Below are 12,580 nucleotides of genomic sequence, written 5' to 3'. Positions count from 1 at the left end.
AAGGATTCTGAAAAGTCCATTTGTGGAGATGGCCACCTGGACTCCCGTTAAGAAGACATGCTGTCAACCTCTAGATCCCTCACATGCCTGCACTTTTCGGCTTGCTGCTGCTGCAATCCACGCGTTTTAGATCTGCATAACTCCACCTCTTTTAGCACAGTACCCTCAACCCCCGGCTGTTCCCACCCGCCTCAACACCGTTGGAAGGGAGGAGAACCAATTAAGGCGGGGGGGGGGGGTGGAATGAGCAGCTGTCTACCCTTAGCAGGAGGGTTGCTGATTAATTACCTCTCCTGCTGCTGCTGCTGCTGCTGGCTGTCCAGCAGCAGACTGAAGGTGGCTGCTGCTGTGCGCAGGTATATAAAGGCTCAGAGCCTATTATGACACGCGCAGCCAGCGTTCCATTGCCACATTCCGTCTACTGCAGGCGGGATACCTGGATGGCTGAATGTCACTGAGAAGCTCACAGAGACCGCCATAAGCAACAGTTTAAAAGAATGCCACAGACTAATCAACCAAACTTTTTGGGTTGGTTTCTCTTTTATAGTCTGCAGGCATTAAATGAAAGAAGTCAGTGTTCCAGCAGAGGGAGACAACGTTTCAGAAAAGGCATTGTAGCAAACCAAAAAAGAAATTTTAAGCGCAGCAGAGTAACCAGCTCACATACCTGTTAGCTCAGGTGAGTTTAAAAGGCTGCTGTTGATAACAAGGGCATTTGCTAAATAGATGGTGTGTGTGCAACAATATACTGAAAGGTCAATTATATTGTGCAGCTTATCTCACCACCTGTAGTTATTTAGGTGAAAGCTCCAAAATGCTTGCCTAATATGTCTGTTTATCCAAAAGGAAGTATAGAGGGAGAGCTAGATAGATAGCATTGCATTACATTACATGGCAATGCAATGCACAGTTGCTGAAGTTGAACCAAAATGAGCTTGTCATCTGGCTTCTGCAACTTTTAACATGAAAAATCCAATGAGGAGAAGAAAAGCAAAGCCAAAGAGTCCATCCCAAAATCCGACAAACAAGCCAAATGAACAAAAAGCATTGAATTCAATTCTTTCTGATTTTAGAAACTGCATTAAAGAAGGGGTGCACCGGTCCTGGAGATACTGCAATACCAGGTCAATGCGTGGAGTGGACAGAGCAAGCTCTTTTTCCATCTCCCTGTTCTAAAAATCCATTTAATATATGGTCCCCAGATAGGGGACGTATCAGATATTAAACTGATAAGAACAGATACTACACTTGATCTTAGCCAAAAGGCCGAGAAGCAATAACCAGAATTGGTTTCCGACTACGGTGCCACCCAAGGATTCTGAAAAGTCCATTTGTGGAGATGGCCACCTGGACTCCCGTTAAGAAGACATGCTGTCAACCTCTAGATCCCTCACATGCCTGCACTTTTCGGCTTGCTGCTGCTGCAATCCACGCGTTTTAGATCTGCATAACTCCACCTCTTTTAGCACAGTACCCTCAACCCCCGGCTGTTCCCACCCGCCTCAACACCGTTGGAAGGGAGGAGAACCAATTAAGGCGGGGGGGGGGGTGGAACGAGCAGCTGTCTACCCTTAGCAGGAGGGTTGCTGATTAATTACCTCTCCTGCTGCTGCTGCTGCTGCTGGCTGTCCAGCAGCAGACTGAAGGTGGCTGCTGCTGTGCGCAGGTATATAAAGGCTCAGAGCCTATTATGACACGCGCAGCCAGCGTTCCATTGCCACATTCCGTCTACTGCAGGCGGGATACCTGGATGGCTGAATGTCACTGAGAAGCTCACAGAGACCGCCATAAGCAACAGTTTAAAAGAATGCCACAGACTAATCAACCAAACTTTTTGGGTTGGTTTCTCTTTTATAGTCTGCAGGCATTAAATGAAAGAAGTCAGTGTTCCAGCAGAGGGAGACAACGTTTCAGAAAAGGCATTGTAGCAAACCAAAAAAGAAATTTTAAGCGCAGCAGAGTAACCAGTTCACATACCTGTTAGCTCAGGTGAGTTTAAAAGGCTGCTGTTGATAACAAGGGCATTTGCTAAATAGATGGTGTGTGTGCAACAATATACTGAAAGGTCAATTATATTGTGCAGCTTATCTCACCACCTGTAGTTATTTAGGTGAAAGCTCCAAAATGCTTGCCTAATATGTCTGTTTATCCAAAAGGAAGTATAGAGGGAGAGCTAGATAGATAGCATTGCATTACATTACATGGCAATGCAATGCACAGTTGCTGAAGTTGAACCAAAATGAGCTTGTCATCTGGCTTCTGCAACTTTTAACATGAAAAATCCAATGAGGAGAAGAAAAGCAAAGCCAAAGAGTCCATCCCAAAATCCGACAAACAAGCCAAATGAACAAAAAGCATTGAATTCAATTCTTTCTGATTTTAGAAACTGCATTAAAGAAGGGGTGCACCGGTCCTGGAGATACTGCAATACCAGGTCAATGCGTGGAGTGGACAGAGCAAGCTCTTTTTCCATCTCCCTGTTCTAAAAATCCATTTAATATATGGTCCCCAGATAGGGGACGTATCAGATATTAAACTGATAAGAACAGATACTACACTTGATCTTAGCCAAAAGGCCGAGAAGCGATAACCAGAATTGGTTTCCGACTACGGTGCCACCCAAGGATTCTGAAAAGTCCATTTGTGGAGATGGCCACCTGGACTCCCGTTAAGAAGACATGCTGTCAACCTCTAGATCCCTCACATGCCTGCACTTTTCGGCTTGCTGCTGCTGCAATCCACGCGTTTTAGATCTGCATAACTCCACCTCTTTTAGCACAGTACCCTCAACCCCCGGCTGTTCCCACCCGCCTCAACACCGTTGGAAGGGAGGAGAACCAATTAAGGCGGGGGGGGGGTGGAACGAGCAGCTGTCTACCCTTAGCAGGAGGGTTGCTGATTAATTACCTCTCCTGCTGCTGCTGCTGCTGCTGGCTGTCCAGCAGCAGACTGAAGGTGGCTGCTGCTGTGCGCAGGTATATAAAGGCTCAGAGCCTATTATGACACGCGCAGCCAGCGTTCCATTGCCACATTCCGTCTACTGCAGGCGGGATACCTGGATGGCTGAATGTCACTGAGAAGCTCACAGAGACCGCCATAAGCAACAGTTTAAAAGAATGCCACAGACTAATCAACCAAACTTTTTGGGTTGGTTTCTCTTTTATAGTCTGCAGGCATTAAATGAAAGAAGTCAGTGTTCCAGCAGAGGGAGACAACGTTTCAGAAAAGGCATTGTAGCAAACCAAAAAAGAAATTTTAAGCGCAGCAGAGTAACCAGCTCACATACCTGTTAGCTCAGGTGAGTTTAAAAGGCTGCTGTTGATAACAAGGGCATTTGCTAAATAGATGGTGTGTGTGCAACAATATACTGAAAGGTCAATTATATTGTGCAGCTTATCTCACCACCTGTAGTTATTTAGGTGAAAGCTCCAAAATGCTTGCCTAATATGTCTGTTTATCCAAAAGGAAGTATAGAGGGAGAGCTAGATAGATAGCATTGCATTACATTACATGGCAATGCAATGCACAGTTGCTGAAGTTGAACCAAAATGAGCTTGTCATCTGGCTTCTGCAACTTTTAACATGAAAAATCCAATGAGGAGAAGAAAAGCAAAGCCAAAGAGTCCATCCCAAAATCCGACAAACAAGCCAAATGAACAAAAAGCATTGAATTCAATTCTTTCTGATTTTAGAAACTGCATTAAAGAAGGGGTGCACCGGTCCTGGAGATACTGCAATACCAGGTCAATGCGTGGAGTGGACAGAGCAAGCTCTTTTTCCATCTCCCTGTTCTAAAAATCCATTTAATATATGGTCCCCAGATAGGGGACGTATCAGATATTAAACTGATAAGAACAGATACTACACTTGATCTTAGCCAAAAGGCCGAGAAGCGATAACCAGAATTGGTTTCCGACTACGGTGCCACCCAAGGATTCTGAAAAGTCCATTTGTGGAGATGGCCACCTGGACTCCCGTTAAGAAGACATGCTGTCAACCTCTAGATCCCTCACATGCCTGCACTTTTCGGCTTGCTGCTGCTGCAATCCACGCGTTTTAGATCTGCATAACTCCACCTCTTTTAGCACAGTACCCTCAACCCCCGGCTGTACCCACCCGCCTCAACACCGTTGGAAGGGAGGAGAACCAATTAAGGCGGGGGGGGGGTGGAACGAGCAGCTGTCTACCCTTAGCAGGAGGGTTGCTGATTAATTACCTCTCCTGCTGCTGTTGTTGCTGCTGGCTGTCCAGCAGCAGACTGAAGGTGGCTGCTGCTGTGCGCAGGTATATAAAGGCTCAGAGCCTATTATGACACGCGCAGCCAGCGTTCCATTGCCACATTCCGTCTACTGCAGGCGGGATACCTGGATGGCTGAATGTCACTGAGAAGCTCACAGAGACCGCCATAAGCAACAGTTTAAAAGAATGCCACAGACTAATCAACCAAACTTTTTGGGTTGGTTTCTCTTTTATAGTCTGCAGGCATTAAATGAAAGAAGTCAGTGTTCCAGCAGAGGGAGACAACGTTTCAGAAAAGGCATTGTAGCAAACCAAAAAAGAAATTTTAAGCGCAGCAGAGTAACCAGCTCACATACCTGTTAGCTCAGGTGAGTTTAAAAGGCTGCTGTTGATAACAAGGGCATTTGCTAAATAGATGGTGTGTGTGCAACAATATACTGAAAGGTCAATTATATTGTGCAGCTTATCTCACCACCTGTAGTTATTTAGGTGAAAGCTCCAAAATGCTTGCCTAATATGTCTGTTTATCCAAAAGGAAGTATAGAGGGAGAGCTAGATAGATAGCATTGCATTACATTACATGGCAATGCAATGCACAGTTGCTGAAGTTGAACCAAAATGAGCTTGTCATCTGGCTTCTGCAACTTTTAACATGAAAAATCCAATGAGGAGAAGAAAAGCAAAGCCAAAGAGTCCATCCCAAAATCCGACAAACAAGCCAAATGAACAAAAAGCATTGAATTCAATTCTTTCTGATTTTAGAAACTGCATTAAAGAAGGGGTGCACCGGTCCTGGAGATACTGCAATACCAGGTCAATGCGTGGAGTGGACAGAGCAAGCTCTTTTTCCATCTCCCTGTTCTAAAAATCCATTTAATATATGGTCCCCAGATAGGGGACGTATCAGATATTAAACTGATAAGAACAGATACTACACTTGATCTTAGCCAAAAGGCCGAGAAGCAATAACCAGAATTGGTTTCCGACTACGGTGCCACCCAAGGATTCTGAAAAGTCCATTTGTGGAGATGGCCACCTGGACTCCCGTTAAGAAGACATGCTGTCAACCTCTAGATCCCTCACATGCCTGCACTTTTCGGCTTGCTGCTGCTGCAATCCACGCGTTTTAGATCTGCATAACTCCACCTCTTTTAGCACAGTACCCTCAACCCCCGGCTGTTCCCACCCGCCTCAACACCGTTGGAAGGGAGGAGAACCAATTAAGGCGGGGGGGGGGGTGGAACGAGCAGCTGTCTACCCTTAGCAGGAGGGTTGCTGATTAATTACCTCTCCTGCTGCTGCTGCTGCTGCTGGCTGTCCAGCAGCAGACTGAAGGTGGCTGCTGCTGTGCGCAGGTATATAAAGGCTCAGAGCCTATTATGACACGCGCAGCCAGCGTTCCATTGCCACATTCCGTCTACTGCAGGCGGGATACCTGGATGGCTGAATGTCACTGAGAAGCTCACAGAGACCGCCATAAGCAACAGTTTAAAAGAATGCCACAGACTAATCAACCAAACTTTTTGGGTTGGTTTCTCTTTTATAGTCTGCAGGCATTAAATGAAAGAAGTCAGTGTTCCAGCAGAGGGAGACAACGTTTCAGAAAAGGCATTGTAGCAAACCAAAAAAGAAATTTTAAGCGCAGCAGAGTAACCAGCTCACATACCTGTTAGCTCAGGTGAGTTTAAAAGGCTGCTGTTGATAACAAGGGCATTTGCTAAATAGATGGTGTGTGTGCAACAATATACTGAAAGGTCAATTATATTGTGCAGCTTATCTCACCACCTGTAGTTATTTAGGTGAAAGCTCCAAAATGCTTGCCTAATATGTCTGTTTATCCAAAAGGAAGTATAGAGGGAGAGCTAGATAGATAGCATTGCATTACATTACATGGCAATGCAATGCACAGTTGCTGAAGTTGAACCAAAATGAGCTTGTCATCTGGCTTCTGCAACTTTTAACATGAAAAATCCAATGAGGAGAAGAAAAGCAAAGCCAAAGAGTCCATCCCAAAATCCGACAAACAAGCCAAATGAACAAAAAGCATTGAATTCAATTCTTTCTGATTTTAGAAACTGCATTAAAGAAGGGGTGCACCGGTCCTGGAGATACTGCAATACCAGGTCAATGCGTGGAGTGGACAGAGCAAGCTCTTTTTCCATCTCCCTGTTCTAAAAATCCATTTAATATATGGTCCCCAGATAGGGGACGTATCAGATATTAAACTGATAAGAACAGATACTACACTTGATCTTAGCCAAAAGGCCGAGAAGCGATAACCAGAATTGGTTTCCGACTACGGTGCCACCCAAGGATTCTGAAAAGTCCATTTGTGGAGATGGCCACCTGGACTCCCGTTAAGAAGACATGCTGTCAACCTCTAGATCCCTCACATGCCTGCACTTTTCGGCTTGCTGCTGCTGCAATCCACGCGTTTTAGATCTGCATAACTCCACCTCTTTTAGCACAGTACCCTCAACCCCCGGCTGTTCCCACCCGCCTCAACACCGTTGGAAGGGAGGAGAACCAATTAAGGCGGGGGGGGGGTGGAACGAGCAGCTGTCTACCCTTAGCAGGAGGGTTGCTGATTAATTACCTCTCCTGCTGCTGCTGCTGCTGCTGGCTGTCCAGCAGCAGACTGAAGGTGGCTGCTGCTGTGCGCAGGTATATAAAGGCTCAGAGCCTATTATGACACGCGCAGCCAGCGTTCCATTGCCACATTCCGTCTACTGCAGGCGGGATACCTGGATGGCTGAATGTCACTGAGAAGCTCACAGAGACCGCCATAAGCAACAGTTTAAAAGAATGCCACAGACTAATCAACCAAACTTTTTGGGTTGGTTTCTCTTTTATAGTCTGCAGGCATTAAATGAAAGAAGTCAGTGTTCCAGCAGAGGGAGACAACGTTTCAGAAAAGGCATTGTAGCAAACCAAAAAAGAAATTTTAAGCGCAGCAGAGTAACCAGCTCACATACCTGTTAGCTCAGGTGAGTTTAAAAGGCTGCTGTTGATAACAAGGGCATTTGCTAAATAGATGGTGTGTGTGCAACAATATACTGAAAGGTCAATTATATTGTGCAGCTTATCTCACCACCTGTAGTTATTTAGGTGAAAGCTCCAAAATGCTTGCCTAATATGTCTGTTTATCCAAAAGGAAGTATAGAGGGAGAGCTAGATAGATAGCATTGCATTACATTACATGGCAATGCAATGCACAGTTGCTGAAGTTGAACCAAAATGAGCTTGTCATCTGGCTTCTGCAACTTTTAACATGAAAAATCCAATGAGGAGAAGAAAAGCAAAGCCAAAGAGTCCATCCCAAAATCCGACAAACAAGCCAAATGAACAAAAAGCATTGAATTCAATTCTTTCTGATTTTAGAAACTGCATTAAAGAAGGGGTGCACCGGTCCTGGAGATACTGCAATACCAGGTCAATGCGTGGAGTGGACAGAGCAAGCTCTTTTTCCATCTCCCTGTTCTAAAAATCCATTTAATATATGGTCCCCAGATAGGGGACGTATCAGATATTAAACTGATAAGAACAGATAATACACTTGATCTTAGCCAAAAGGCCGAGAAGCGATAACCAGAATTGGTTTCCGACTACGGTGCCACCCAAGGATTCTGAAAAGTCCATTTGTGGAGATGGCCACCTGGACTCCCGTTAAGAAGACATGCTGTCAACCTCTAGATCCCTCACATGCCTGCACTTTTCGGCTTGCTGCTGCTGCAATCCACGCGTTTTAGATCTGCATAACTCCACCTCTTTTAGCACAGTACCCTCAACCCCCGGCTGTTCCCACCCGCCTCAACACCGTTGGAAGGGAGGAGAACCAATTAAGGCGGGGGGGGGGGTGGAACGAGCAGCTGTCTACCCTTAGCAGGAGGGTTGCTGATTAATTACCTCTCCTGCTGCTGCTGCTGCTGCTGCTGGCTGTCCAGCAGCAGACTGAAGGTGGCTGCTGCTGTGCGCAGGTATATAAAGGCTCAGAGCCTATTATGACACGCGCAGCCAGCGTTCCATTGCCACATTCCGTCTACTGCAGGCGGGATACCTGGATGGCTGAATGTCACTGAGAAGCTCACAGAGACCGCCATAAGCAACAGTTTAAAAGAATGCCACAGACTAATCAACCAAACTTTTTGGGTTGGTTTCTCTTTTATAGTCTGCAGGCATTAAATGAAAGAAGTCAGTGTTCCAGCAGAGGGAGACAACGTTTCAGAAAAGGCATTGTAGCAAACCAAAAAAGAAATTTTAAGCGCAGCAGAGTAACCAGCTCACATACCTGTTAGCTCAGGTGAGTTTAAAAGGCTGCTGTTGATAACAAGGGCATTTGCTAAATAGATGGTGTGTGTGCAACAATATACTGAAAGGTCAATTATATTGTGCAGCTTATCTCACCACCTGTAGTTATTTAGGTGAAAGCTCCAAAATGCTTGCCTAATATGTCTGTTTATCCAAAAGGAAGTATAGAGGGAGAGCTAGATAGATAGCATTGCATTACATTACATGGCAATGCAATGCACAGTTGCTGAAGTTGAACCAAAATGAGCTTGTCATCTGGCTTCTGCAACTTTTAACATGAAAAATCCAATGAGGAGAAGAAAAGCAAAGCCAAAGAGTCCATCCCAAAATCCGACAAACAAGCCAAATGAACAAAAAGCATTGAATTCAATTCTTTCTGATTTTAGAAACTGCATTAAAGAAGGGGTGCACCGGTCCTGGAGATACTGCAATACCAGGTCAATGCGTGGAGTGGACAGAGCAAGCTCTTTTTCCATCTCCCTGTTCTAAAAATCCATTTAATATATGGTCCCCAGATAGGGGACGTATCAGATATTAAACTGATAAGAACAGATACTACACTTGATCTTAGCCAAAAGGCCGAGAAGCGATAACCAGAATTGGTTTCCGACTACGGTGCCACCCAAGGATTCTGAAAAGTCCATTTGTGGAGATGGCCACCTGGACTCCCGTTAAGAAGACATGCTGTCAACCTCTAGATCCCTCACATGCCTGCACTTTTCGGCTTGCTGCTGCTGCAATCCACGCGTTTTAGATCTGCATAACTCCACCTCTTTTAGCACAGTACCCTCAACCCCCGGCTGTACCCACCCGCCTCAACACCGTTGGAAGGGAGGAGAACCAATTAAGGCGGGGGGGGGGTGGAACGAGCAGCTGTCTACCCTTAGCAGGAGGGTTGCTGATTAATTACCTCTCCTGCTGCTGTTGTTGCTGCTGGCTGTCCAGCAGCAGACTGAAGGTGGCTGCTGCTGTGCGCAGGTATATAAAGGCTCAGAGCCTATTATGACACGCGCAGCCAGCGTTCCATTGCCACATTCCGTCTACTGCAGGCGGGATACCTGGATGGCTGAATGTCACTGAGAAGCTCACAGAGACCGCCATAAGCAACAGTTTAAAAGAATGCCACAGACTAATCAACCAAACTTTTTGGGTTGGTTTCTCTTTTATAGTCTGCAGGCATTAAATGAAAGAAGTCAGTGTTCCAGCAGAGGGAGACAACGTTTCAGAAAAGGCATTGTAGCAAACCAAAAAAGAAATTTTAAGCGCAGCAGAGTAACCAGCTCACATACCTGTTAGCTCAGGTGAGTTTAAAAGGCTGCTGTTGATAACAAGGGCATTTGCTAAATAGATGGTGTGTGTGCAACAATATACTGAAAGGTCAATTATATTGTGCAGCTTATCTCACCACCTGTAGTTATTTAGGTGAAAGCTCCAAAATGCTTGCCTAATATGTCTGTTTATCCAAAAGGAAGTATAGAGGGAGAGCTAGATAGATAGCATTGCATTACATTACATGGCAATGCAATGCACAGTTGCTGAAGTTGAACCAAAATGAGCTTGTCATCTGGCTTCTGCAACTTTTAACATGAAAAATCCAATGAGGAGAAGAAAAGCAAAGCCAAAGAGTCCATCCCAAAATCCGACAAACAAGCCAAATGAACAAAAAGCATTGAATTCAATTCTTTCTGATTTTAGAAACTGCATTAAAGAAGGGGTGCACCGGTCCTGGAGATACTGCAATACCAGGTCAATGCGTGGAGTGGACAGAGCAAGCTCTTTTTCCATCTCCCTGTTCTAAAAATCCATTTAATATATGGTCCCCAGATAGGGGACGTATCAGATATTAAACTGATAAGAACAGATACTACACTTGATCTTAGCCAAAAGGCCGAGAAGCGATAACCAGAATTGGTTTCCGACTACGGTGCCACCCAAGGATTCTGAAAAGTCCATTTGTGGAGATGGCCACCTGGACTCCCGTTAAGAAGACATGCTGTCAACCTCTAGATCCCTCACATGCCTGCACTTTTCGGCTTGCTGCTGCTGCAATCCACGCGTTTTAGATCTGCATAACTCCACCTCTTTTAGCACAGTACCCTCAACCCCCGGCTGTTCCCACCCGCCTCAACACCGTTGGAAGGGAGGAGAACCAATTAAGGCGGGGGGGGTGGAACGAGCAGCTGTCTACCCTTAGCAGGAGGGTTGCTGATTAATTACCTCTCCTGCTGTTGCTGCTGCTGCTGGCTGTCCAGCAGCAGACTGAAGGTGGCTGCTGCTGTGCGCAGGTATATAAAGGCTCAGAGCCTATTATGACACGCGCAGCCAGCGTTCCATTGCCACATTCCGTCTACTGCAGGCGGGATACCTGGATGGCTGAATGTCACTGAGAAGCTCACAGAGACCGCCATAAGCAACAGTTTAAAAGAATGCCACAGACTAATCAACCAAACTTTTTGGGTTGGTTTCTCTTTTATAGTCTGCAGGCATTAAATGAAACAAGTCAGTGTTCCAGCAGAGGGAGACAACGTTTCAGAAAAGGCATTGTAGCAAACCAAAAAAGAAATTTTAAGCGCAGCAGAGTAACCAGCTCACATACCTGTTAGCTCAGGTGAGTTTAAAAGGCTGCTGTTGATAACAAGGGCATTTGCTAAATAGATGGTGTGTGTGCAACAATATACTGAAAGGTCAATTATATTGTGCAGCTTATCTCACCACCTGTAGTTATTTAGGTGAAAGCTCCAAAATGCTTGCCTAATATGTCTGTTTATCCAAAAGGAAGTATAGAGGGAGAGCTAGATAGATAGCATTGCATTACATTACATGGCAATGCAATGCACAGTTGCTGAAGTTGAACCAAAATGAGCTTGTCATCTGGCTTCTGCAACTTTTAACATGAAAAATCCAATGAGGAGAAGAAAAGCAAAGCCAAAGAGTCCATCCCAAAATCCGACAAACAAGCCAAATGAACAAAAAGCATTGAATTCAATTCTTTCTGATTTTAGAAACTGCATTAAAGAAGGGGTGCACCGGTCCTGGAGATACTGCAATACCAGGTCAATGCGTGGAGTGGACAGAGCAAGCTCTTTTTCCATCTCCCTGTTCTAAAAATCCATTTAATATATGGTCCCCAGATAGGGGACGTATCAGATATTAAACTGATAAGAACAGATACTACACTTGATCTTAGCCAAAAGGCCGAGAAGCGATAACCAGAATTGGTTTCCGACTACGGTGCCACCCAAGGATTCTGAAAAGTCCATTTGTGGAGATGGCCACCTGGACTCCCGTTAAGAAGACATGCTGTCAACCTCTAGATCCCTCACATGCCTGCACTTTTCGGCTTGCTGCTGCTGCAATCCACGCGTTTTAGATCTGCATAACTCCACCTCTTTTAGCACAGTACCCTCAACCCCCGGCTGTTCCCACCCGCCTCAACACCGTTGGAAGGGAGGAGAACCAATTAAGGCGGGGGGGGGGGTGGAACGAGCAGCTGTCTACCCTTAGCAGGAGGGTTGCTGATTAATTACCTCTCCTGCTGCTGCTGCTGCTGCTGGCTGTCCAGCAGCAGACTGAAGGTGGCTGCTGCTGTGCGCAGGTATATAAAGGCTCAGAGCCTATTATGACACGCGCAGCCAGCGTTCCATTGCCACATTCCGTCTACTGCAGGCGGGATACCTGGATGGCTGAATGTCACTGAGAAGCTCACAGAGACCGCCATAAGCAACAGTTTAAAAGAATGCCACAGACTAATCAACCAAACTTTTTGGGTTGGTTTCTCTTTTATAGTCTGCAGGCATTAAATGAAACAAGTCAGTGTTCCAGCAGAGGGAGACAACGTTTCAGAAAAGGCATTGTAGCAAACCAAAAAAGAAATTTTAAGCGCAGCAGAGTAACCAGCTCACATACCTGTTAGCTCAGGTGAGTTTAAAAGGCTGCTGTTGATAACAAGGGCATTTGCTAAATAGATGGTGTGTGTGCAACAGTATACTGAAAGGTCAATTATATTGTGCAGCTTATCTCACCACCTGTAGTT

The 12,580-nt window shown here is 45.5% G+C and overlaps 9 non-coding genes across 9 annotated transcripts; all 9 read right to left on the bottom strand.

The window, feature by feature from the left end:
- Positions 1 to 1,087: 1,087 nt before the first annotated feature.
- Positions 1,088 to 1,278, bottom strand: LOC141181473 (U2 spliceosomal RNA). Its single transcript, XR_012257047.1, has one exon. It is a non-coding gene; the product is annotated as a U2 spliceosomal RNA (small nuclear RNA).
- A 1,119-nt stretch (positions 1,279 to 2,397) lies between these two features.
- Positions 2,398 to 2,588, bottom strand: LOC141182225 (U2 spliceosomal RNA). The gene has a single exon (XR_012257612.1). It is a non-coding gene; the product is annotated as a U2 spliceosomal RNA (small nuclear RNA).
- Positions 2,589 to 3,706: 1,118 nt separating this feature from the next.
- On the bottom strand, positions 3,707 to 3,897 carry LOC141182224 (U2 spliceosomal RNA). Its single transcript, XR_012257611.1, has one exon. It is a non-coding gene; the product is annotated as a U2 spliceosomal RNA (small nuclear RNA).
- A 1,118-nt stretch (positions 3,898 to 5,015) lies between these two features.
- On the bottom strand, positions 5,016 to 5,206 carry LOC141181471 (U2 spliceosomal RNA). The gene has a single exon (XR_012257045.1). It is a non-coding gene; the product is annotated as a U2 spliceosomal RNA (small nuclear RNA).
- Positions 5,207 to 6,325: 1,119 nt separating this feature from the next.
- Positions 6,326 to 6,516, bottom strand: LOC141182223 (U2 spliceosomal RNA). Its single transcript, XR_012257610.1, has one exon. It is a non-coding gene; the product is annotated as a U2 spliceosomal RNA (small nuclear RNA).
- Positions 6,517 to 7,634: 1,118 nt separating this feature from the next.
- LOC141181678 (U2 spliceosomal RNA) lies at positions 7,635 to 7,825 on the bottom strand. Its single transcript, XR_012257232.1, has one exon. It is a non-coding gene; the product is annotated as a U2 spliceosomal RNA (small nuclear RNA).
- Positions 7,826 to 8,947: 1,122 nt separating this feature from the next.
- On the bottom strand, positions 8,948 to 9,138 carry LOC141182222 (U2 spliceosomal RNA). The gene has a single exon (XR_012257609.1). It is a non-coding gene; the product is annotated as a U2 spliceosomal RNA (small nuclear RNA).
- A 1,118-nt stretch (positions 9,139 to 10,256) lies between these two features.
- LOC141182220 (U2 spliceosomal RNA) lies at positions 10,257 to 10,447 on the bottom strand. The gene has a single exon (XR_012257607.1). It is a non-coding gene; the product is annotated as a U2 spliceosomal RNA (small nuclear RNA).
- A 1,116-nt stretch (positions 10,448 to 11,563) lies between these two features.
- Positions 11,564 to 11,754, bottom strand: LOC141182219 (U2 spliceosomal RNA). Its single transcript, XR_012257606.1, has one exon. It is a non-coding gene; the product is annotated as a U2 spliceosomal RNA (small nuclear RNA).
- Positions 11,755 to 12,580: the final 826 nt, after the last annotated feature.

The sequence above is a fragment of the Phyllobates terribilis genome, unplaced genomic scaffold (genome assembly GCF_046119375.1).
Source record: "Phyllobates terribilis strain yellow unplaced genomic scaffold, ASM4611937v1 Scaffold_34__1_contigs__length_13252353, whole genome shotgun sequence".
Classification (NCBI taxonomy): domain Eukaryota; kingdom Metazoa; phylum Chordata; class Amphibia; order Anura; family Dendrobatidae; genus Phyllobates; species Phyllobates terribilis.
This window is presented reverse-complemented; position numbering and strand designations above follow the sequence as displayed.